The sequence below is a fragment of the Myotis myotis genome, unplaced genomic scaffold (assembly GCF_014108235.1).
Source record: "Myotis myotis isolate mMyoMyo1 unplaced genomic scaffold, mMyoMyo1.p scaffold_m19_p_2, whole genome shotgun sequence".
In the NCBI taxonomy this organism is placed as follows: domain Eukaryota; kingdom Metazoa; phylum Chordata; class Mammalia; order Chiroptera; family Vespertilionidae; genus Myotis; species Myotis myotis.
The window spans coordinates 75,201,846-75,227,413 of record NW_023416324.1 but is presented as its reverse complement, the minus strand read 5'-3'; the positions used below and the strand labels follow the sequence as shown (position 1 = coordinate 75,227,413).

The window sequence follows — 25,568 nt, the reverse complement described above, 5'->3', positions numbered from 1 at the left end:
CAGAAAAGGACCTGGAAATGCTATGAATATAAATTTGACCCTCTAGCACCAAAAGTATAAAAATCCACAGAGACTACTAATTCTGAGTGGGCATTAGCAATGGCTTTACAGAGGAAGTGGCATATGAGCTGAGTTTTGGAAGATGGGTGGCAGTTTGTACTTCTCTCTCTGGGCAGATGCTGTGAAGTGACCTGCAGTCGGGACTTTTCTTTAATTGTGCCTGACAGTGTTTACACCATTACTGCTCCCGGCATTCTAGGCAGGACTACAGTCCAAGGCTACTCTCGGTAATCACCTTTGAAAACTGCCAACAAGCATGAATAACTCTCCTGGTGCCAACTTTTCTCAAGGAAGTAATAAAGGTAGTCTTGTGGCCAATGGCAGTAAGCATGAAAGTCTCTTTCTGGCTCCCTCGCTGCCTTGTGACTTTGGACATAATATATCAATTCATTGCCTTGACAAATGTGGTTTCTTTGGGATGGTGTTAATCAATCAACAAATGAATTGTAAGCACTTACTATGTGCTTGGTACTATTCATTGCCACTTCTTGGAGTCACAAAAGTGCAGAAAAGATGAAAAATAGGGAATAGAAAATATGCTGATGGCAATATATAAGTAAAGGAACAGCCTTATTATTTTAAAGCAGAGTATCATTTTCAGAAATCACTAGAGTGGCCAATAAGTTTTGCGTGTATTTTTCAAAGTTTAGAATTCTAATAACTTTTCTAGTACCTTTTAACACCCCCACAGATACCACCACCCCTGTTCCTCTTTTGATTAGAGATCATTGACTGTGGTAGACTAGTAGACCCCAGTGCTTGGCACCAATAATTCTGCATCTCTCTTTTGGGAACACAGAGGATTGCATTTCTATAGTTCCTTAATTTAGGCATGGCCATATGTCTTGCTTTTACCAATGAAAAGTGAGTAGAAATGGCATTTCTTATCTGAGCCAAAGCAACACATCCTCATTGCACAACCCTCTCCAGCTTCAGCTTCACAGGAGCCTATTTGCATAAGGAGGTATCTTGCTGAGCCCTTCAAAAGAGTCAGACAAACCTGCAATGGCCTCTGCTTAAGTGAAAAACAAAAAAGAACAACCTTTTTAATTTCTTTGAAAGCCATTGAGATTTAGGGGTTGCATGTTACTGCAGTATAACCTAGCCATCCTAACTAATGCAGCAACTGATTAGACATTATTAACTGTTCACCTGTTAGAGACTGGAGTATATTAGATCACACATACCCTAAGTAGGACTGACAAACAGGAGTCATCTCAAGGCATTCCTATGCATGCAAAAGACCTTTACATGTAAGCCTGCAACAGTCACATAATTTATCTCATTTTAATTCTCACAGCAGCACTATGTGATAGATATTACTCCTCGCATTCCACAGACAAGAATTACAGAGTTCAAGCAGCTTGCCCAGGATCACATGAAAGTGGCCAGTTGGTGCCAAAGCCCAGGTTCTTTCCTGTATCCTCTCTGCCTTCCAGGCTGCTTATCACGACTGGTCCCTTGTAGTTGTATATTTTATACATATTCACGAAAGCTAAAGTCTACCTGGACCAGTTAATTAGCTTCCCCTTTTTTCAATGATCTCTACTCTCATTCTCACCTGAATTCTGAATCATGTCTAATGATATCAGTGTCAAAGAAACCAGACAGAAAAATGTGGACTAAATGTGGCAAATCTATACCAACTTTTGGAAAAATCAAACCAGATAATTGGCGAACAAGTCATCATTATGTATGAAAACCAAGCAAGACTTTTATGTAATACATAGACCAAATGAACAAACAAAAACAGAATTTCTAAAACTCTAAAATTATTGTCCACTCTCCTCTTTTTCTAGAAAACGTGGTTGCAACTAAACCAAGTTAAGTGTTTATCAGTCCTCTAACTTCATGATCCCCAATAAAGTTTTCACAATTTATTTAATGTCATAATTTGTTTTGCTTGTACCCCTGACTGTGGTTAAACTCTCCAAATTTGCATATGGCCTTGCAGTCCACCATTGGGCTACACAGAGAACAGTGAAGCTGTGTGAGGGCAGAGACCATGACAGTCTTGTTAACTGATGTGTCTCTGTGCCTAGTATGATGCTAGAAGCAATAAGCTGTTGGAGATGTTTGCTACATAGATAAATTAAAGAACCCTTGACTACTGACAAAGGTTACAAAACAACACAGAAATAAGAATGTGGTTTACCAAAATGAGAAAAATATTTGTTTTAGCCCTAGCCAGTTTGGCTCAGTAGATAGTGCATCGACCTGAGAACTGAAGGGTCCCAGGTTCAATTCCCCACTATGGATTGTGAGGAGGCAGCTGATCAATGATTCTCTCTCATCATTGATGTTTCTATCTCTCTCTCTCTCCCTCTCCCTTCCTCTCTAAAAAAAATATATATATATATATTTGAGGCCCAGTGCATGAAATTTGTGCACTGGGCGGAGGGGGGGGGGTGGCGGGGAGGGTGTGTGTCCCTCAGCCCAGCCTGTGCGCTCTCTCAGTCTGGGACCTCTCAGGGGATGTCCACCTGCCGGCTGAGGCCCGATCCCTGGGCCTATGTTGGCAGTCAGACTTCCCTCTCTCAGTCCAGGATCCCTCTCACAGTCCGGGACCCCTTGGTACTTACTGCCTGCCTGGTCACTGCTCCTTACTGCTCAGCTCACTGCTCCTTAGTGCTGCCGTGGAGGCGGGAGAGGCTCCCGCCACTGCCACTGTGCTCACCAGCTGTGAGCCTGTTTCGGGCTGAGCGGCACTCCGGGGAGCACACTGACCACCAGGGGGCAACTCTTGCATTAAGCGTCTGCCCCCTGGTGGTCAATGTGCATTATAGCGACCAGTCGTTCTGCCGATAGTTCCGCCATTTGGTTGATTTGCATATTAGGGTTTTATTATATAGGATATGTGGCTTGATTTAGCCAATCACATGAAGGATTGTTGCCTAAGATCTGAGTTTGCAACTATAAGTTGTATAGGTTTATCTGAAATCTAAATTTAAAAATGGAAAATGATGAAAAGGCTATTTAAGCTGAACCTTAGGTTTTTCTACTTTGTGCACATCAATATTAATAAGAATTCTATTACTATTTCCAATACATTCCTTTGGTGAAGGAAGAAATTTAAATTGGGAGCTTTTGGAGAATTTTGATTGGGGATGTGCTAGCACTTGGACTTGGCATTTGCAATTGGAAACAAAAGTTCAGTTGAATGAGCAGTGGACATGCTCTGCAAAGCAAGATGTCAAAGTAGTAAGAGGCCGTTCAAAGAAGCACATATTCCTCTTTAAAGGTCATCAACAATACCGCCTGCCCTCACCCTCACCCTCCGGCAACTGGACTGCTAGAAATATCCATTGCTTTAAAAAATAAGCAGTTCTTTATTAGGTTAATCTAATTTCAATGCGTGTATCATCATTTCATAGTGAAGGTAAAAGATAAACGTCACCAGAGAGATTTAATCAAGTATATATAAACCGAGGTGGTTTATATTATTTGTATGCCATGAGAGTTTGGCTCCAGGAATCTACAACTCCCTCTAAATGTGACTGCTTTCTTTTGTGTTATTAAGGCGACTCCGAACTCATAGCTTAGTTTCCTTTCTTTTCTGCAGTTAGTTGTTAATGTGTGTAGTTTTAAGGAGAGGTTTAAATAAATGCTTTGTCCACTAGATTCATAAAGGGGCACGCATATATAAATAACCACCAGTGAGTTCCTTGCAGGTAGCGTCCACATCAGACTAGGTTTTAAAAATCCTTACGGCACTTGGTCTTGCATTACATAGGTGTCTAGTAAGTGCTTGTCAAGTAGGCTAAGTGTATACTTGTATCATATAATAAGGCTCAGTTTATATTTGTGAAAACTCTACAACAAAAAGGTTGCTGTCCTTTTTTTCTTTATTAAAGGCTATTTTTTAAAGCACGTTTAGGTTCACAGTAAAATTGAGAGCAAAGTACAGAAATGTTTCCATATGCTTCCTGCCCCCACACAAGCGTAGCCTCCCACATGATCAACATTCCCCACCAGGGTGGCACATTTGTTACAGCAGATGAACCTACACTGGCACATCATAATCACCCACGGTCTATAGTTTACTTCAGTTTATTGTTGGTGTTGTACATTCTATGGCTTTGGGCTGGCAGCTTTTTTATAATGGAAACTTGTTGATTTTGCTTTTAAATTTCATTGGGTTTTGTTTGAGACTCATTATGAAAAATGCTTAATTTTCAAAATGTTTGAATTTCAAAATAATCACAAATTTACAGAAAAATTAGAGCTACAATACAAAGACCTTTTCTGAACCATTGGAGGGTGAGTGCTGCCCCATCACCTTGAAATCTTCAGTGTAGATTCTCTTCTACGATCATGGGTAGTCTCCTACGTGACCCCAGCATCACCATCAAAGTCAGAAGATTAACATTGACACACTGCTGCCCTCTAATCCTCAGAGCCTATTCGGGATTCTCCTATTTTCTCATCACTGTCTCACCTTTATAGCGAAAGGATCCAGTCTGCAATCACACATTGCATTAGCGCCCATCTTCTCTTTCTTCTGTTGGAAACAGCTCTTCAATCTTTCTTTGGTTTTCATGAGCCTGACATACTTTGAAGGGTACAGGATAGTTACTCTGTAGAACATCCCTCAGTTTGGATTTATTGCTCCTCTCTCGTGATTTGATTCAGGTTCTACATCTTTGGCAAGAATAACACAGAAGTGGTGCTCCATCCTCTTTATGCCCTGACAGGTAGTACACAATTTCAGTTTGTCCCCTTAGAGGCGCTGTGCTGTTCCACTGCTTCAGGTAATGTTCGCCGGGCTTCTCCCCTGCCAAGTTACTGCTTTTCGCTTTCTAAGGAATACATCTTCTGTGGTGTTTTGTAACTGTGCAAATATCCCATTTCTCACCCAAGTTTCACTTTATTTATGAAAATGTACGGATTCATAAGTTCCTATTTTATTTGCTCTGTTAAATCTATTTATAAAATTATTTCTCTTCATGCTGAAATTATCCTGCATTTGGCAGTAGAAACTCATTCAAGCGTGAGTCTGTGCTTTTTTATAGGACTCCATCCATCATTCCTTGAGCACTTCCTTGGTTTCTGGCACAGAAATGTGCTTCAGGCTCATGGTGTGCTTCGCCTGCCCCAACCCTGAAATTAGCTATTGCTCTGAGGAGCCCTGGTTCCATTTAGTGGAGAAGCCAATATCTGGCCCCTAAATGTGTTCATTTCTGCCAACAGGACTGCTCCTAAGCACTCTTAGTGGACAGAGCTAGTGAATATACACCAAGTGGCCAGATTATTATGGCCACCTGACGTTTGTAGGCAAATTAGCTATAATTTCGCGCTGAAGTTGCTAGAGGGCCAGACCATTATAAATAGGGAAGCAGGTTGTTTACCCCGACAGTATAAGTGATTCTTTTTCTAAAGATATGGGTAAACAACCCAATTTAACAGCTTTTGAATGTGGGATGATTGTTGGTGCTCAGAGCCATGGAACGAGTATCAGCAAAACATCCGAAGGCCTATTCGAACACCTTTTCTGTCTGCAGTTACCAAGATAAAACATCTCCCATTCGCACAGGAACACAAGGATTGGACAGTCGAGCATTGGAAAAAAAGTCATGTGGTCCAATGAATCACGTTTCCAGTTGCATCATGCAGATGCAGAGTGAGAATTTGACGGAAACAGCATGAAAGCATGCACCCCACATGCATGAGTACAACCCTTCAAGCTGGTGGGGGCAGTGTTATGGTTTGGGGCATGTTTTCCTGGCATGATTTGGGCCCTTTAATTTGTGTGGAACAACGTCTGAATAGCACAACATACCTAAGTATCATTGCTGATCAAGTTCATCCTATCATGTTGATGGCGTATCCCAATGGAGATGGCTTCTTCCAACAAGACAATGCGCCATGCCATGGTGCTCGTATTGTGCAGAAGTGCTTTCAAGAACATGAGGGAGACTTTACCTTGCTTAGGTGGCCCCCACAATCACCAGATCTCAATCCAATTGAGCATTTGTGGGACGAAGTTAAAAGAACCATCAGGCACCTGGTTCCACAACCATCATATCTCACAGAACTGGACAGTGCTATTCATCAGGCATGGTGTCAGATTCCTCGCATCACCTTTCAACATCTCCTGGAGTCAATGCCAAGAAGAATCGCCGCAGTATTGAAGGCAAAAGGTGGCCCAACGAAGTCATAATTATCTGGCCACTCAGTGTAGATGCAAACACACATGTTTACACACACTTTGTTTATATTTATTCTATATCTATCTATAGGTTGGAAATCATGAGTTCATACTAATTTCTCCACTTCCAATCCAACCCCATAGGTTTATTCTACTTTTCTCCCGTTATGTATTTCTAATTCATACCTCCCTTTTGTGATAATGAAAAAACATGTATACTGTAAACTGAATTGTTTCTCCCAAAATCCATATGTTGAAGCCCTAACCCCTACGCAATGGCATTTGCTGACAGGCCTTTGGGAGCTGAATAGGTTGGGGTGAGGTCAGGGAGGTGGTACCCTCCTGACGGATTTAGTGCCCAGACTCCCCACCAGGTGAAGGCACAGAAGCCAGGAAGAGCCCCTCCCCCACTTCCCTACCCAGCTGGAGCATGCTGACATGCCAATCTCAGCCTCCAGAACCATGAAAATAGAATATTAGGTTGTTTCAGCTACTTCGTCTATGGTATTTCATTATGGCAGCCCAAGCTAATACACGTGGTTTCCATTACTCTTAATATACTTAGTTATCTGACCATTCTCCCTCATTTAGGTTCCAACCCTCCACAGTGAGCCACCCTTCCATGGGGACAACTCCTCAGCTTACTTGGGCTGTCATCATCATGTCTCACTCCCCCCTCACCCCCCCCCCACACACACACACACACACATACTGTGAAATTCTACTTTTGTCTTCTTCACCTAATGGCTTTGGGACCAATTGTTCAGGAAGAGAAGGAAATAGATTTCTTTAGTTCCCTAAATTATCACTTGATCATTTGGAGAGATGAGCTTTATCAAATGAAAGTCTGAAAAGTGTTTTCTAATCACATATTTGAAGCTGGAAGGAGCCTTAAAGGTAATCTAATTCAACCATCTTATTTTATTTAATGATTATTCAATTTCTAGGGGTAAGTTTTCTTACTTTGACTAAAGAGAAATTCAGTCTTATTAAATAAAACAAAAAACTTTTGGCCCACCTGGTGTGGTTCAGTGGTTGAGCTTCAACCTATGAACCAGAAGGTCACTGTTCAATTCCTGTCGGGGCACCTGATTCCCAGTGTGTGGTGTGCAGGAGGCAGCCGATCAATTATTCTCTCTCATCATTGATGTTTCCCTCTCTCTCTCTCTCCCTTCCTCTCTGAAATCAATAAAAGATTTTTTTAAAAAGACTTTTGCATTGGAGCTGTGATTATAAAGAAACTTCTAGAATCAAAACTGCTTTATAGAAACTCCTTTTTATTTATAGACAGTCCATGGTTACCTGAAATGATGGAAGAACTAATGCTATGTACCATTTTTAAGTAACCCATGGCTATTTATGTAATTTCTTCATTCCATTCAATGCATTTCTTCTGCCACTGCTTTGCATTTCTAGCAGAGGGACCTGGAGAAGCCAGTGAACTGCATTATAGCTGGAAAATTTGTTTTGTGAGAAGCTAAAGCAGGAAGGGGCACTGGCATTATTCTATAAACTAATATAGAACTAAGAGACACTGAATTAATTTTATTACTGTCCCCCAAAACAGGACATGTGACGTAACAAGTGTAAATGTCTTTACAGAGTGATGGGAAAGGAAACTACAATGAGACCGCACAGGAAAATCTAGGCTGCACAGAAACACACATGTGTCTTACTGGGGAACCGTGTAGAGCTGGGTCTACAAGAGAGACTACAGACAAGTGTGCGCCCTTAAAGATGAAGCAGATCTAGGGATGGGGTGGCAGAGAGAGAGCTAACTCCAGAATAAATAGAGAAAAGCAACAAAGAAGCCAATGCCTCCATGAGCCGGATTTGATTGGGGAAGGGAGGAATTTAGGAAAGTGCAGTCAGAGAACAGAGCCTGCCTGGAGAAATTGAATGGATTTATGACTCTCCGGCCACGAAGTCTTTTAGATGATGCATTTCAGATAGCACTGAGATCAATTGTAAATAGAATAGAAAACCCAACGGCAGTGACTTAAAGGGATAGGAGTGGATTTTTCTTATTAGGAGTTTGGAGGTTAGTGGTTGCTGGCAGTGGTTCAATAGCTCACAAATGTGGGACCAATGTCTGTGATTCTCTTGGCCTTTTCCTTCATGGCTCCGAGGTGGCTATTATAGCTCTAGGCATCACGTCTGCATTTAGGACAGGAAGAAAGGAAAAGTGGTGTCTCAAGACACATTTATCAATCTTTTTCAGAAAAACAAAAGCTTATCCAGAAACCTGCTCCATCGCCACCCTCAGCAGATATCCAACCACGGCACATCAGCTAGAATTTTCACATCATCACTTCTTTCTGCAAGGAAAGCTGGAAAAGTGAGTCAACTTTCCCAGCTCCTATGGTGGGGACAAGAAGGGAAAAGGTGATTAGGAATGGGGGTCGGGGCCAAACAATCTATTTGTCTGCCACGAGAAGATTGATTGATTAGTTTCCATTTACCATTTTGAAGATAAAAGAAGTTTCAGTTGGAGATAGAAAAATTTTTTTAACCCTCCAGTCGGTTACTGAGGCAGACAGTGATGCCTCTCTCCCTGAAGATCTTCAAGTTGAGAAATACTCAATATTACGTATCTTAGAAGATTTAGACACTCAGTTGCCTGAAGCCTGGATCGGGTGGTTTTGTTAGGTCTATGATTATTGGATTCACTATTTCAAAGCTTTACATTTCCTAGCTCTTGAAACACTGTGAAATACAAATCAATACAGAAGGTTACCCCTTTTTCGTTGGTCCTTCTCCCCCTCCATCCACTTCACTGGAGAAACGCCAGTGGCACCTTTTGCTTGTAGAGGTTCTAAGGCTAATGCTGTTTCTCTTAATCAAAACTAGTTTCAGGTATGCCAAGAAAAAAGAAAGCCAGGCCAGGATGGTTCCGTGGTTGCGCATCAGCCTATGAACCACAGGTTGATCGAACCTGGTCATGGCTCGATCCCTGGTCAGGGCGCATGCCTGTTTACAGGCTCAATCCCCGGTAGGAGGCGTGCGAGAGGCAGCTGATCAATGATTCTCTCTCATCATTCCTGTTTCTATCTCTCCTCTCTCTCTTCCTCTCTGAAATCAATAAAAAATAACAAGATATTAAAAAGGAAAACAGAACTGGATAAATGAGGTATAAGTAAAAGATCAGGAAATCAAGATTTGTTTAGTTTACCAAAATGCATTTGGATAGAGCTGAAAATTGATCTAAGACCCTATTAGGTGAATGTGAAGCAATTACTCGAATACGATGTGGGCATTTTACAGCAGAGTCACAGAACTTTCCTAGACATAATATTATACAAGATTATGTGTTATGCTTACCTCTTAAGTAAACACATTTGTGAATTGCTTGGCAAACGTTTGGAGAGCCCAGGGTTTATTTCTGCTTCACATTGCACTGTAGTCTTGGCTGCACAAGGTTCCCTAATGGCAACAACTAACCTTTTCCAGACAAGCCTTCATGCCCTGGGGCCGAGAAGACAATGGCCCATTGTGAACTTACACAAGATGTGCAAATGTGATGCAATTTTGATGTACCAATGGCCTGACCTTCACAAACTCACTAGAGGTTCCGGGCTAGCCTAAACCTGTCAGCCAGAAAGCATGAGGAAGATTGAGGTAAATTCCCTTTTCTTAACCATGTTTAAAGATGATCTAAAAGATACTTTCTTCCCCTCTGGTCTTCGAAATGACCACAGTGAGAACTGGTTTCACAATAACCAAACAAATAATCTCTTTCTTTCACACACATTGATTTTTATTCCATTACTAGATTAGTTTAGGGAAACATATCTGCTTCTTAGTGCTTCTGTAGAATTTTGATAGCTGAAAGCTCTGGTCACCATGCACCAGGCTCTATGCGAGATAAGCCATAAGTTATCTCAAACTCATTTCATCCATTCAACAGATTTCTACTGAGCACCTGCTTACGAGCTGGTATTCTAAGTGTTAGAGATATATGGTATTGTGAACCCTTCAACATTACAAAGTAGTTGTTATTATCTGCATTGCAAAAATTAAGAAACTTAGGCCCAGAGAAATAAACAACTTCTCAAGGTCACACAGACCGCCCATGGCAAAGCTGGGTTGAGAGCCAGGTCTTTTTCATTCCATAGTCCACACTTTTTACCCGGTATCTCCCTGCCTTCCTGATATCAGCTGGCCTTATTGTAACGGCCCGTCATTGTAAATGCATGGAATCTTGTTGTTGTTGTTTTAGTCCTCACCCCAGGATATTTTTCCATTAATTTTGTTTTTAGAGAGAGTGGAAGGGAGGGGAAAACAGAGAGAGAGAAACATCAATGTGAGAGAGACACATCACATTGATTGGTTGCCTCCTACATGGGGATGGAGCCTGCAACCCAGGGACATGCCCGTGACCAAAATGGAACCAGGGATTCTTCAGACTGTGGGCCAGCGCTCTAGCCACTGAGCCAAACCGGCTAGGGCATGAAATCTTTTCTGAGACTACAATGCGTGATCATTTACAATTACTCTGCCAAAACAGTTCATGCTGATGGGATGAGAATTCAAATGGGGACTCTGCCTTTGTTAACTTAGTATAAAAGTTCACTCAGTCTTTCCTCCCTAAACCATTTATCTTCAAAATTTGACTTCAGAAGCCTTTATGTTGTAGAAATGCTAACCCATGCTTCCACTAATTGTCCCCCAGGCTGGCCTGGGCCTGGGCGTGAGGTAGGTCCTGGGAGGAATATCCCTAGAGGAGTGAGGAAAGAACCCGAGTCTGCAGCCAGGAGCTGAGTTTCCGATCTGCTGGCTCCCCGGCTGCCTGACTTTAAGTTGCTTAAATCCCGAGTGCTCCAAGCATACGGGTGTGAGAAACAAATGAGACATGATCTGAGAGCCGTTTGAAATTGGACAGTAATGTATCAAGGATGACTTTTATCTAGCTCACAAAGCAGAAGGGACGGAAAATTAAAGGCAGCACGAAAGAGCACTTCAGCTCAACTCTCCAAAACTCATTTAATTAAAGATTCCAGGGAGGTGCAATGAAATTAAGCGCTGTCACAGCCCCTTTCTTACTGGTATCTGAGGCATGAGATTCTGAAGAGTGTTCATTCACCTTGAGCATAAACACATGGTTAAGAGTGGATCCTTCTTGCCTCCCCAGTCTTCTAAAACCCAAGTATGACGACTTAGCAGAGAAAAATATCAGGTGAGACATCGAGCACATTTTCTGAATGGAAAGTGTATAGTGGGTCGGAGGAAAGTGGAGGGCAGCCAGTTTCCGCGTGCTTGGTGAGCCCTGAATCACCTCCTTGTGCCATGGACCAGAATTACAGGGGCAGGTTTTGAAATGCTCTGAGGCCCAGGGAGGTAGACAGGTAGGAAAGAGGCCAGAATGAGTGGTGTTGCCCTAAAGCCCTAGTAAATGGCATAAGAACCCTCTGATCCGCCGCTCCAGCCGGAAGGCAGGGTGCCTCCCCAGGCCATTTGCTCATCTGCCCAAGGCACCTGTCCAAAACCGGGCCTTTATTCCTTCCCCTCCTCAGCCTACTCCACATTTCCAACCAGCTCATTTATCTCCAGGTTTTATGCTGTCGTTTCTAACTTTCTTATAACTCCTACTTGGAGAGATCAGCCCTTAGCCAAAGGCACCCAGAGTCTTCGAGAGACTGCTCTAGAAAGACAGAGCCCTGTAATGCAAAAAAAGAAAACAAGAAAAAAGTGGTGCCAGGAGCGGGTGAGAGGAACTGGGCTTCTGTTCTGGCTTTCTATCATGTCTTAGGCAAGGCTTTTACTTCCCTTAGCCTCAGTTTCCACCTCCGTAAAAGTGAGAATTAGCCTTGTTTGTTTGTTCCATACAAATCAAATGAGATGTTTGTGGAAATGCTTGAAAACACACAAATATAAACAGTCCTGTTCCCACCCCAATGTTCCTATGACAAATGCAGTCATTCAGCAAATGATTATTGAATATTTGTGATGGGCACACGGGGCTGAGGTCTGGAGCTACAACAGTAAATCTGGCCTGTTCCCTGAGTTCAGCATGTAAATGGACAATTAAAATATACTCTGCTAAATCTCATCAGAAACGTGCCCAGCTCAGACTGAGGGTTTTGCAAGGAGACAGATAACAGAGGAGCTAAATCTGGAAGGATGATAGAATTCACTAGGAAAGGGGGGGGGGGGGTAAAGGTCTTTCCAGGGTACAAAACCTGAAAAAAATGAGAGCGAGAAAAGGTTAGGGTGTTGCAAGTATCTCAGTATAGCTGGGGCTTAGGGTGACAGGAGCGCGGGCGCTGACCCTGGAGGGTCAGGAGGGAGGCACGCCTTGGGTGCTCATAGTGATAGCTACAGTGCTCATGAGGTGCCAGGTACTTTTCTAGTATATCACATTTATTAACTCTTTTAATTCTGCCAACGACCCATGAAGTCAGTTCTATTATTACCCCTTGCTATGGAAGAGGAAATCAAAGCTCAGAGAAGTTAAGTAATTTGCCCAAGGTTATACAACTGGGGAGTTTGCCAACGAGTTAGGTTTTGCCCTAAGATGACTGAATAGCCAGCCACTTAAGATATTTTCAGCAGGTTTTAAGGGGCTGGGTTCGGTTTACTTCTATTTATTCTAGTGCCTGTTTCCAGTCTTTTAAGCAATTTCTTGCCAATTTGCATAAATGATAAAGTATATGTCAATATATCATGTGGAAATTTATGTTATTTGCTTACATAATGATTAACTGTCTCTTGAGTTTATCAATAAAGTAATCCAGTAATTGAAGTCTTCTGGGATGGGGTAGATCATAAATGGAAATTTAGATTTAATGATGGATTATACTTAATGATCAATTAGCTTGGCTAATTTTACTTTTCTTCCTTTTCCCTAACAATCTTTTCTGAGGGATACCTAGAAGAATCAGTCGACTTGAAAAATACAGAAACTTATAAATAAGGCACACTATGTACAAAAGCCTTAAGCTACTTGGACTCCTTTCCTAGTGATTTCATTTGTAAGAATTTATCCTAAGCAGATGCTCAAGCATACTAGGTTACACATACACAAATAGTGAAGTCCACCTGATACATGGGCACCATGGAATTTTTCCAAACAAATTAAGTCTGGCTTATTACCACCAGCTAGGGTTGGTGGGAAGCTCAATCATTTTTCTGAGTCCTGGTTTTCCTCTTTCATCCCTTGGAATTTTGGGGAATCCTTGGGTTTAAATAGTACAAGATTTAGGAAAGGTAGTTCCTAGGAGTTTTGCTCTCTATACTTGATACATATTGGAAAGCCTAGCACCTCTGTTGGCGATAGCAAGCCCTCCGGACCAAACTCGGTCACAGGAATATAGAGTAGTTCCAAGACATCCCACCCCCCTATTCCAAGTTCTGCCACCTCCAGGATGCCGCCACCAGCTTCCTGCCACCCCCACCTCCCGAGGATTTCTTCCCTCCTGAGAAATCCCCACCTCGTTCTCAGAGTGGGAATACTCCACCCTTCCTCCTACTTCTAGACTGGTCCTTTTCCCTCATGACTCTAGATGTCCACAGCCTCTAACCCTTCCCTACCTAGAACTCCCAGTCGACTCACCTCCCTGAGCACACACTTTTGAAAACAAGGGCCTGTTGACTTGCCCCTGGGACCAAGGAAAGTCCAGATGGCCAGGACTCAGAGTCCCCTGCGGGTCCTTGGGGAGAGAAGGAAAGAAAGACTTGTTATTTTATAATGAACCCATGGCCTAGAAAACAAGCCCAGTTTATTCTCAATGTATTCTGCCACATTCAAATTTTAACGTCATTCAATTACACCTATAATAGTGAAAATCTGGAAAAGCTTAAATGTCCCACTAATGGGGTTATATATTGAAATAATATACAGCAATTAAAGGGCTCTGTTTTTAAAAACCATTACAGTGACTTGGAAAGACACTCTTGATATACTTATTTTTAAAAAGTAGGCTGCAAAGCAGAATATGCAATTGAAGTCCACTCTTCAGAATTTATTTACACACACCATACACGATTATATCATGGACAATCAGTGCTTGTCTCAAGAGTAGTGGAATTGTGATTGAGGTTTATTTTTCTTTGTATGCTCTGTACATTTCCCAATTTCCTTCATTTATTTGCAATACTTTTGTAATGACAGTGCACAGTGCAATGATGGTGTGTGAGGGGGCGGGGGCAAGGAGGATTGGCCCCTTTTCTGTAGTAGTGAACTCACTTCAGTAATGACCTATGTTGACAGACTTATTGTCTGAGAATAAGAAGTTAACTTGCAAAGGGAATAACAATGTGAAAAACAACATATAACATACAGCAGGGGCAGGACAACAACTTAAACATTTATCAGGACAACTGTACTGTAATATTTCTTTTAAGTTCTGTTTGTTTCTTCTTTAGAAATATAATAAAAGACATAAGTATATTTTTATTTTGGCCAAAATCAGCTCTTAGGCAATATGCAACCTTCTGAAATAAGGATATTTTAATATCTGTGTTGGATGGAAGATCTTTTATTAATTCACTGAGTGGGCACAACTCAACCACTTCTCTGAGCTTTAATTTTCTCCTCTTTCATTTTTATTCTGATATTTAGCAAATGCTTCTACAGCATCTACTACACACCAGCCACTCTCCTAAGTATTTTGTAAACATTAACTGGATTAATCTTCATTCCTACCTTATGAGAAGGGCAGGTTTGTCCCTACTTTATGTATGAGAAAACTGAGACCCAAAGAGGGATTAAAAGTGCATCAAAGGTCACACACAGTGAGCAACAAAATCAAGATTCAAATGCTAGACTTTGTTATATTCTCCCCTGTGGTTTTTTTTGTGTGTGTGTGCTGAACTAAATGACATTAATATGCCCATCATTTCTTGTGTATAAAACACCTTCACAGCCCAGGCACATTCCCTCAACATACTTCCTGAATCTCTTTTTGTCCCGTGAATTTTCTTTTGTATAACCCAATTAGAAAATTATCATATTTATTCCAGAATTTATTTTATGAAATAATGACTCTCCTTTCCTTGGATATCAATTTTTTAACTTCTCTGTTTTCCAATCACCTCTTCAGTACTAAATACTAAATTTAGTGCAGTGAAAGAGAGATTGTATCTTCAGGCAGCTCAATAAAATGGGTCCATAGCCTTCATTGTGGCCATCCTAACTATAGCCTACCTAATCCAGCTAGCTGCTGGTTTTCTGGCTAGTTTACGTACAAAAAAACAAAACAAAACAAAACAAAAACAATTTACCTCTTTGATATGCCAGAAGGAAAGAGAAAAAGAAAGAGAAGAGGGAGTTCAGGGGTCAGCAGGGGGGAGGGGGGGGCGGAAAAGAGAACTAATTTTACATTTTTACATATAGAATGTTCTATATGAAAATATAAACTTCAAATTTCTAGAATTTACTAATTTTAAGAAAAATTTTAAATTAAAGATGTCAACTAGAGAATGGGCTTCCTAGATTTTAGTGACTAAACACCCTTCTTCCCTTTGTACTAATGGAAAAGATTTACTTGGCCACTAATATATAACAATGACCAACCAATCAGGTTTTTGGAGAACTGAGACCTTCACAAACTCTAGCTCAGTTGCAGGCCTTACCCAGCCATTGCAGGGCCTGGGCAAAGTACATGTGGAGGCCTCCAATACCATATTTCTAAATATTTAAAAGGTACAAATCAAGCCAACATGGTGTTAACTAAAATAAATTCTACTCTCTTTCCTTGTCAAATACACCTTCCTAAGACCAGGATTGAACTTAGGGTTCTCCCCTGCTCTGGAGTTCTGTGCCTGAATGTGGCGCAGTGTGGACAGTTGCCTCTGGCCTGACTCTCTCCTCTGCCCACTCCCAGCTCTTTCTTGCATTAGACACAGCTTCTCCCACACACGTGGATACTCCAGCCCACCTGAGGCTTCTCCCCAGCAGCCTCCTCTGTTCACCTCTGAGGTCTAGGAGTGCATGCAACTGGCAGCACTATTCACCCTCAGCCATGCGGGTTGGAGGTGCAGGGATGTGTGTGCGGGCATAGAGGACACCAGAGTCGGGATGTTCTAGGAACAAGGTGAGGCACAGGCTCTGGGTGAACATGTCTCCTCTACCCATTGACTTCTTGTGCCATTGGGAGGGCTGGGACAGGGAATGACAATGAAGGGGCAAAGCAGGGTCCTCTGAAATGCAGCTCTCAAGAAGGGGGAAGGGGACCAGCGCAGAGCCTCTCTTGCTGAAAACTGTATTTCTCTGGTAGATCCTCAGTCACCTGCTATGCTTTGTGGGATAGAAAGGGTTAGGAGATGATGTGGTAGGAATTAATCTTCAGTGAAGCTGGTCTTTAGCCCTCCTAAAGGGAAAATCCCTCTTTTCTCCCCTTTTGTTAAAATTAAATTAAACTTACACTTGTACATATTCCACTATTGATTTTATAGTAATAGAATTCTGAAAGAAGGAGGGTAGTGTCATGGGGACACTGAAGGAAACCCTGGAGCACTCACATAGAAGAGCTTAATCATTCACTGAGTTCTAGTGGTCATTTCTGCTCCACCAGGAGCTAAAAGCTGAGGGCTTTTTAGACCTTAAAAATGGGGAACATGTCGGGCCGGTGTGGCTCAGTGGTTGAGTGTTGACCCATGAACCAAAAAGTCACGGTTCAATTCCCAGTCAGAGCACATGCCTGGGTTGCAGGCTCAATTCCCTGTAGGGGGCATGCAAGAAGCAGTCAATCAATGATTCTCTCTCATCATTGATGTTTCTATCTCTCTTTCTCCCTCTCCCTCTCTGAAATCAATAAAAAGGTATTTTGAAAAAGTGTGTGTGGGGGGGGGAGGACTTTAATGGGACGTCCATCAAGATAAGCAAATTTGGACATAGGAAGAGAGGTCAGTCTGCTAGAATCTGTTAGATGATTCCAACTGAGTGCCAGTTGAATTCTATGATAATGGCACCTTCTGTTAATACATATGCTGCTGCTGCTGCTGATGATGATGATGATAGTAATGACACTAACATACAATGAGTACCAAGTAGGTTCAGGCACTGTGCCAAATACATTATATATACTGAATAAAATGTAATATAATTATATATGTTATATAACATACATTTTATGTATATACAACTTACCTATTATATAACATATACAAATGTAATGTAATACAGAAAGTCTTGAAGAAGTGAAGCTTCAAATGGTTCAGTAACTTGGCCTGGAATAATGCATTGGTTGAATGGTTAGTCTTTCTACAGAACCTAAATCTTAACCAGTCTGTTATAACCAATTAGTGCTTTATAAAAATAGGCAAGTTGGCAGAATTCCAGCCAAAGATAGACTCAGCCATAACTACGTAATGATATATTTACCTAGTATCTGATGAAAGCTTTAGGCATGCTGAACTGAATGAAGAGAGATGGCCTGAGGGAGATGCCACCTAGAAAGCAATTGCCATATACACTTGGACCAAAGCCTGAGGAAAGAAAGCTTTGAGAATTTCCTTAACCAGGGTGAGGGCCAGGGCCAGGGTCAGGGGTATAACTTAAAAGGCAGGCCTTGTGCTGCTACTGGGTGAAAGTGCAATGGACCAGAGCTGATGGCTGGATGCTATAGTCTACCAAACTTAGCAGATTTTGGAAGCATGGAGAATGTCCTCATTCCTAAGACTATCCCAATAAAAATCTTAGAGGAGCTTGGTCTAGGGTTCAGTTAAGAAAGTAATGGATAAATCACATCCACAAGACTGGATCCAAGAGATGGATTCAAGAAGAGGTTGTGAGAGGGCAATTCTTAACTCGTTTTTTGTTAAGACCAAGAAAAACTTAGGTCTTGAAGAGTTCTTATGATTCTTTAAGTCCCCATCTTTGCTTTCCATAACCATTTCCCTGAAATTGAATCTTGTAGAATGATTTGAAAAATGAAGAGATTTGTTCTCTTGTTCTGAGAAAAAAATTAGGAGTCTGATGGAAGTAGAAAAGAGAAGGCTGATTGGGCAAAGTAGGGGAGGAAAGGGAAGAGGAAGAGAAGAACCCAAGTAGAAAAATAGTTGGTGATTGTGAAAAAGCAAATGTGTTACTTTTCATGGGCCCGCAGGAGAAAGAAAGTAAAACTGGTTCTAAGAATGGGAAGAGACCTCGGAATTAATGATGTATGCCCAGACACCTCTTCCGTCCCAGTACTGGTGCTGAGTTACCAGTGGTCCCCTGCTCCGTCTGAAGGCTTACCTGAGTGATGGGGATTGAGGCTGGGAAGGGTCCATATCCCTCCACCATAAACACAGAAATTGTACCTTCCAAATTAGAACTTAGGATTGTGGGAGTTTGCATTCAGCAACTCATGTTAAAGAAATAGTGAATGCCTACTGTTTTTCAAAATTCTGTTTTTATCATATATTAAATTTTACTTAAAGGGAAGCACTGTAAATAAACAAATATTGAATTTAAATACTTTAGCAGGCATAGCCTTAGAGGTAATGTTGTAGAATGACTTGTACTAAAGTATACTAATATCTTGAACTAAAGTGTACTAATGTGAAATGCATCAAAATATTACAATGTATTAATGGAGGAACAGAGCCTGGCTGGGGTGGCATCGACCTATGGACGAGGAGGTCATGGTTCAATTTCTGGTCAGGACACGTGCCCGGGTACTGGCTCGATCCCCATTGGGGGTGTGTGAGCAGGAGGCAGCCAATCAATGATCTCTCTCATCATTGATGTCTCTCTCTCTCTCCCTCTCCCTTCCTCTCTCTGAAATCAATTTAAAAGCAATAAAATATTTTTTTAAGTGGAGGAACAGAGGGGTAGATAGTTGGATATGGTATATATGATCAAACAAGGAGAGTAAAATGTTACTTCTAGGGTCTCAGTTATTTTTATATGGGTATTCACAACTTTTCATTTTTTCTGCATGTTTGTAAATTTTCATAAGAAACTATTGAAAGATTTTCTTACGGGAGAAAGGAAGCTCTTTAAAAAGACAGTATACAGACACAAGATTTTCAACCGTTTTGATCATGCCATTTAAAAAAAGCTCACTGAATAGTGAGATTGCTTTCTTTTATTTTTACCCATTTCTTTTGTCTCACCTTCCTTTTTCTCTTTGACAGTCTAGTATAGCACAAATATTGATACTTCATAAAGGCATGTTTCGTTACTCCATACTTGAAACTTAGGGGAAATATACTATATGCCATTGGTCTTGTAACATATGCTAATTAGAAAAATCCCATATCAACTATGAATATTCCAGTTGACTATGTGAAATACATCTATTCACCACAGGATTTGTTAACTAGTTAACAAATATTAAGTGTATATGTATATGTATATATATATATATATATATATATAGAGAGAGAGAGAGAGAGAGAGAGAGAGAGAGAGAGACTCTCTCAAGAAGTTCTTTTCTCTAAGCTGGACCTTAATAATGAGATGATATCTAAAATACACTAATGTCCAGAAAAAACTGCAATTATTAAATGATCAAGTGTACACATTCTATCTTAAAGCGAGAGGCGTTCTTGTGGATCCAATGAGTGTGGTTATGGGCATTTTAATTCTAAATCACTCCTCATAGCTGCATTGGTGCTTTGCAGTGATTGGGCGTTTGGAATAAGGAAGGAGGAGATAATTTTTACCTATCTCTTTCATACCCACCCCACCCCTCCCAAAAGAACCTCAAACAAAACATCATGAGCTACAGAATACTGTGAAGCCATGATTGTCTGAGATCCATCCAAATTAACCCCTAATAGTATACTTTCACAGTTGGTTATTTTTCAAAATTACCTGCAACTGCAGTGCTCTTTGTAGATTTTTGCACCTATGGTTATCTAGAGCATTATAAGTAAGATATGTCCATAAATAGTAGAAATAGTTGTTAATAGATTAAAAGTTATCTAATGAACTTATTTAAACATACTATGTTCATTTACATTCAATTACTTAGAGTTTGAAAAGAAAAGTATATTTAGTTTCAGGGAACTATTGGAGCTTAAAATGTTTAAGTTAGCAGCTCTATATGATAAAATTTTTTCTTTTTTATGGTAAAACAAGTGAATTTCAATATTAGCAAGTACTAACACATGGTAAGTGGTAGTGGCACTTACATTCTAAAGAAATAAAACAAACCCCTTATTTTCCAAAAATGGAAAGTATAAATGCTTGAATCATAAGAACTATCAGCTTTAAATTTGCTGTTATCAAGTAAATGCAATTAGTTTCTGAGTCCCCAAAAAGTAACAAACATCTGATTTCCAATTATTCTTAGATAATTTTAGAATGCCATTATTACTTAACTATCAAACATGTAAAACAGCTTGCTCACACAGTGATTAATTACCCTGCTCAAACTTTAACTACTGAAGAGATTTAAAATGCCAGAATTATAAAAACCCTTTGCAGAATATCCAGGCTATGTTGTTTTTTCTAAGAAAAAAAGAAAACATTTTTGGCACATAGACAGTGGGCTTGTGAAAAGCCCTTTGTCACTAACAGCCAAGCCTCTTTCTGGAAAGATAAGAATAACAGTTTCAGTTATTAGAAATGTGAGCTATCTAAAGAAAACAACATGGTAACATTATTGGTATTTAGCGAATTGCCTACTATTTTTAAACAAACTATTTACTAAGTAAAACTGTTTTCCCATTTCCTTTGAAAAACATTAAGACCTTGAATGTATTTCAATAAAGAGAACAAATACTATAGTTAAAACACTTTTTAAAATGCCACATTTTCATTTGTATTTAGAAAACACAGGAGGGGGAAAAGTTGTTCGTTTTCCTGAGGGCAGTGCGAATATAAGTGAGCGGACAGAAAATATAGCACAGAAAGCTTATACCCCTTGAAACAAGACAATGAAGCACAATCAGCTATACAAATGATTAGAAGTACAACTTACCTCCTCTGACAAAAGCATCTGTGGGGATGCAGGAAGGGAGAAAGCCAGATAACAGATTAAGGAGCCTATCAGAGCTCAGAGTCCCAAGCAAAAAACTCTCCATATGAGACAGGTATGTTTCAGACCTACCTTCTCCCCAAGGATCTTCATCTCTCAGAAATCCCACCTGAGATATTCAAACTTCAATCACTTGACTAGTGGGAACCCACAGACTGTCTTCATGCTACTGAAGGTAATTCCAGAAGTCACCGTGCCCATTAAATGCTTACAGTCTGTTCCCAGCGAGGCTCTATGAACCATGCCTCTTTCTCAGGACAGCAGAACTGCCCTGAGATGAAGTGTGCAGCCTGTCAGAGAAGTTCTGTTTAGGTTCGACTTCTGCTAGAGAGCAATCAGACACAAACAGCCAAAAAGCATCGTTTAATCACTCAGTCGAACAAACATACACGCTTTTAATAAAGGCTGCAGGAGAGCTATTACTGGATGTGACGTTGCCATCAGAGAAGTTTGTAACACATCACACCAGGGGTTTCAAAAAAGACACAAGGACACCACTTGCACCTTAGCTGCATTTTAAAGCTACCCTCTCAGAACAGAATCTCCCTCCCTTCCGGTAAACACATACTTGTATACATTACAATAAAGAGGGTGTATAAATTAGCAAGAGGATTCGCTCTCGTTATAAACGAATCAACCCCAAACCCACGACAGGCTCACCATTTCCCCAAACAGGCATTTGGGGTACAGTCTTTGGGGAAAAATCAAACACACAAGAATGCAAAAAATGCAGACCAAACGAAAGAGACACAGTAACCTAGGAGAACGTTCTTAGCTGGGCTTTCAGACGGAAGGTATCACACACGCTGCCGCACTGTTGTTCGGGTGCGAGAAAGATCCAGGGGGGGCTAGGCGTGGTGACAGACAATGGGCGCTAACATCACACAGCCAGTCTTAGCAAATTAGGTAAATTAGAGATCATTTGATGGTATCCTATTGTTGCTATTATAATCACAGTCATTCTCCCTGGTAATGATGCTTCGTGATGAAGTGCAGTTCTCACAGGATAATTGTGAAAGATACCGAAAGATGCAGGGATGCAGCATCTGGCTTTAAAAGCTCTTCAGTTTCAAATTGGCATTTTACTTTATCTTGAAAATTTATTAGAGATTCGGATCATGCCGGTTTGGCTGGGAAGGTGAAAGCAGGGTAATTTCACTCTATGAATTATTCAGTCTCAGCCTGGCGAAATTGCCATCCATGAACCGATGCTCTGACAGTCCCTTCACAGAGCCTCCATTACGCTTGTCATTTTTATTTCTTTATCTACCATCTCCTTCTCAGTTACCCAGCTCGTCCCTGAGGGCTCAGCTTCACAAACCAAAGTAGCTCGAATTGGCAATAACCTAAATGTGCTGCAGTCTCGAATCGCTGTCTCCACAGGCTGTCTTTTTTTCCCAAATCATTAAAACCACATCCATGATGATATCTGTGAGGCTGTTCGATCAGATGAATTAAAACACACACACACACACACACACACACACACACACACACACACACGCAGCACTACGAAGAAGAGTTAGGTTCCGCTAACACCACAAGAGAAGATAAAGTGATGCTTTCTGCTTCCTTCTTTGTTGTCAGTGTGACCCATCCTAGTGCATAGCGAGCATCACGCAGACAGGAGCCAGGACTAAAGCAGGCTTGCCTGGCACCCTGATTCGCAGCCAGAGCAGATGAAGCCTGCACGGAAGGCAGCCTAATCCAGACAACTGTATACTTAGCGAGCACGATTAGTTAGGAAAATCAGAAGAAGCCATCGGATGACCGAAATTAGACTGCATTCTCCCAGGCTCCACCTGCTCCCAGGCTGCATCACAGGCATTGTCCACTTGATGGCTGGTTGGGTCACTGCTAGTCGACAGCTGTCCCCGCATCCAGACAGGACCGGGAGTGACTTAGGTCAGTGAGCCTGGCTTCGCCTTGACACCGTGTTCTAACTGAGGACTGGGGATCTGCGCCAGCTCCCGGACCAGCCTTCACTGTGAGCTGGGAGGGTCGCACAGCGAGCATCACTTCCGTGGAGTTGCCCGCACAGGCCCCGGCCAGACCCACCGTGGCAAGCAGAGGGCAAGCAGCGTCTCCTTCGTCCTAGCTTTATTCCTGCAGGTCTGGTGGCCTGGCATAAGGAGCCCCCAAACCATCCCCACCGGTGGTGGGGAAACCAGCCGCGCTCCGCCAGGCAGCTTGGCTACAAGGCTCCGAGCAGTACCTGCTCTGCTGACAATTCACGCTGCCAAGTTAGAAGCCGCCGCGTGCATGCAGACTGCCTCTCTGCTGCTGGCTACGCAAAGGTAAATACTCCTCATGTAAGAAATGCTAAGCGGTAGCAGGAAAAGAACACTTTAAAACTCTGGCGCTTTGTGCCTCGCTGTCTGCCTTGGCTCTGTCGCATTGCGACCAGGAAACTGCAGGACCGGAGCTCTGGCAGTTGAGATACTGCAGACAGCAGCAGCTCTGACACGGCAGTCAGCTGACTGGCAGGGTGTTCCCCTGCAGTGTACGCCACAGAATCAGGCCAGTGGCTAAGGTGGCAGCAGACAGATGACCTGGATTGTGAAGCGTGGCTTCAGGAGGGCAGCCTCTCTCCATCCACACCTGGCAGCGATTCTGCGCTCCTGGCTGGGACATCTTCCACGGCTTCTCTCTCAGGCAGAGTGTTTAACTCACAGCCTCAGGACTTAACTATTTCTGTCCTGCTTGCTAAGATGGCAGGTAATTCTGGGGGTGGCCACACCAATGGGAAAACAGGTTAAAATCATCACAGTCCCTATCGTTTTGGGTTAGTTTCAGTGTCAGAAGAAGAATCAGGGAAGAATGAATGCCTGTCCATGTTGTTGTTTTAAAAGCACACTTCTTTTTTTAACAGGTAGGAATTGCCCTAAGCTACCAGCATGCTGTAATGAACTGGTAAATTGTCCCTAATGGAATGGCAAGAGCAATAGGAAAAAACTGAAAGGTAAATTAGTCCAGAAGTAACCTTCGATCATGGTCTGGTTGCTCTAACGCAGTGTGCATGCTCTGTTGCAAAACGTAGGTTGTGCATCCCAATTAATCTAACAATGGAGCCAAAGCCTTAGATGGTTTTACCCCAGTGAGTTGAGGAATGCTAAAATAAGAAGGCAGTCATTACCAGGCACTTGTTTAATGACTGTAATCATACGGAATTAATTTAACTTGCTGCAATATTTAACGGAAAGTCAATTATAAATTTGTGCTAAAAGAATAACAATACCAGAATTTGCATAGCACCTTCCTCCTAGGAGACATCCTCTGAAGGCAGGCTCACATCCTCCACACGTACAGGGCACTCAGAACGCGCCAAGTGCTCCACAGAGCCATCCACGGGCAGGAGCTTATGATCTGAGCCTGGACGGCATGAATTGTATGACTAGCATACAGAGGATGACCACATTGACCTAGGCCCGTCACTCTGTGGATTCAGGATGCTTTTTCCCATTTGTGCTTTATGGATTTTATGAATTTTTCTGTTTGCTTCTTATTTGGTTCTCTTGACATGAATCCTGCTCCAAAGAAGAAGTTTGTAGATGGCAAACAGAGAGGTCAGAACTAGATGAAAGAGCATCGTTTGCAGAATGATAGAAGTACTGTGAGTGTTAAGTGACATTTAAAGAAAGGACTGATCTACTTGGAGGCGGTGGGCTTCAGGAGTGAGCTTAGGCCCTGGCTGAGGGATGGTCCCTGGAGAGGACCCCTCATAGGCTGCTCTTCTACACCTTCTCCCGCTCTCCTTAGAGAACCCAAGGCTCATAAATCCGCCTTTCAAAGCCAGCTGTGAGGAAATGAGTCCCAAATGATACAAATAACCAATAACTAATTTTTTTATTACAGTTTACATTCAATATTACATTAGCTTCATATGTACAGTATAAAGGTTAGACATTTAGATCACTTACAAAGTGACATCCCGGGAAGTCTAGTGCCCACCCTGGCACCACACATAGTTATTACAATATTACTGACTATATTCCCGATGCGGTACTTTACATCTGCATGCTTATTTTGTAACTGCCAATTTATACTTCTTAATCTCTTCACTGTTTTCACACAGTCCCCAAACCCTCTCCTCTCTAGCAACCATCAGTCTGTTTTCTATGTCTATGAGTCTGTTTCAATTTTGTTTGTTCGTTTATTTTGTCCTTTAGATTCCACATATGGTATTTGTCTCTCTCTGTCTGGCTTATTTTCACTTTGCATAATAGCCTCTAGGTCCATCCATGTTGTCACCAATGGTAATCTTTCATTCTTTTTTATGACCAAGTAATATTCCACTTGTATATACGTACCACATCTTCTTTAGCCATTCGTCTGTGGATGGACACTTAAGTTGTTTCTGTATCTTGGCTATTGTAATTAATGCTGCACTGAACATAGGTGTGCATATATCTTTTCAAATTAGTGCTTTGGATTTCTTTAGAAAACAG

At 41.7% G+C, this 25,568-nt stretch overlaps 1 long non-coding RNA gene across 1 annotated transcript; it reads right to left on the bottom strand.

Annotated features, from left to right (window-relative positions):
* Nucleotides 1-12,343: 12,343 nt before the first annotated feature.
* Nucleotides 12,344-24,238, bottom strand: LOC118677619. The gene is made up of 4 exons (XR_004974437.1): nt 21,193-24,238; nt 21,064-21,081; nt 13,761-13,857; nt 12,344-12,387 (listed from the first exon to the last, which is right to left on the bottom strand). It is a non-coding gene; the product is annotated as an uncharacterized LOC118677619 (long non-coding RNA).
* Between the last annotated feature and the right edge of the window lie 1,330 nt (nt 24,239-25,568).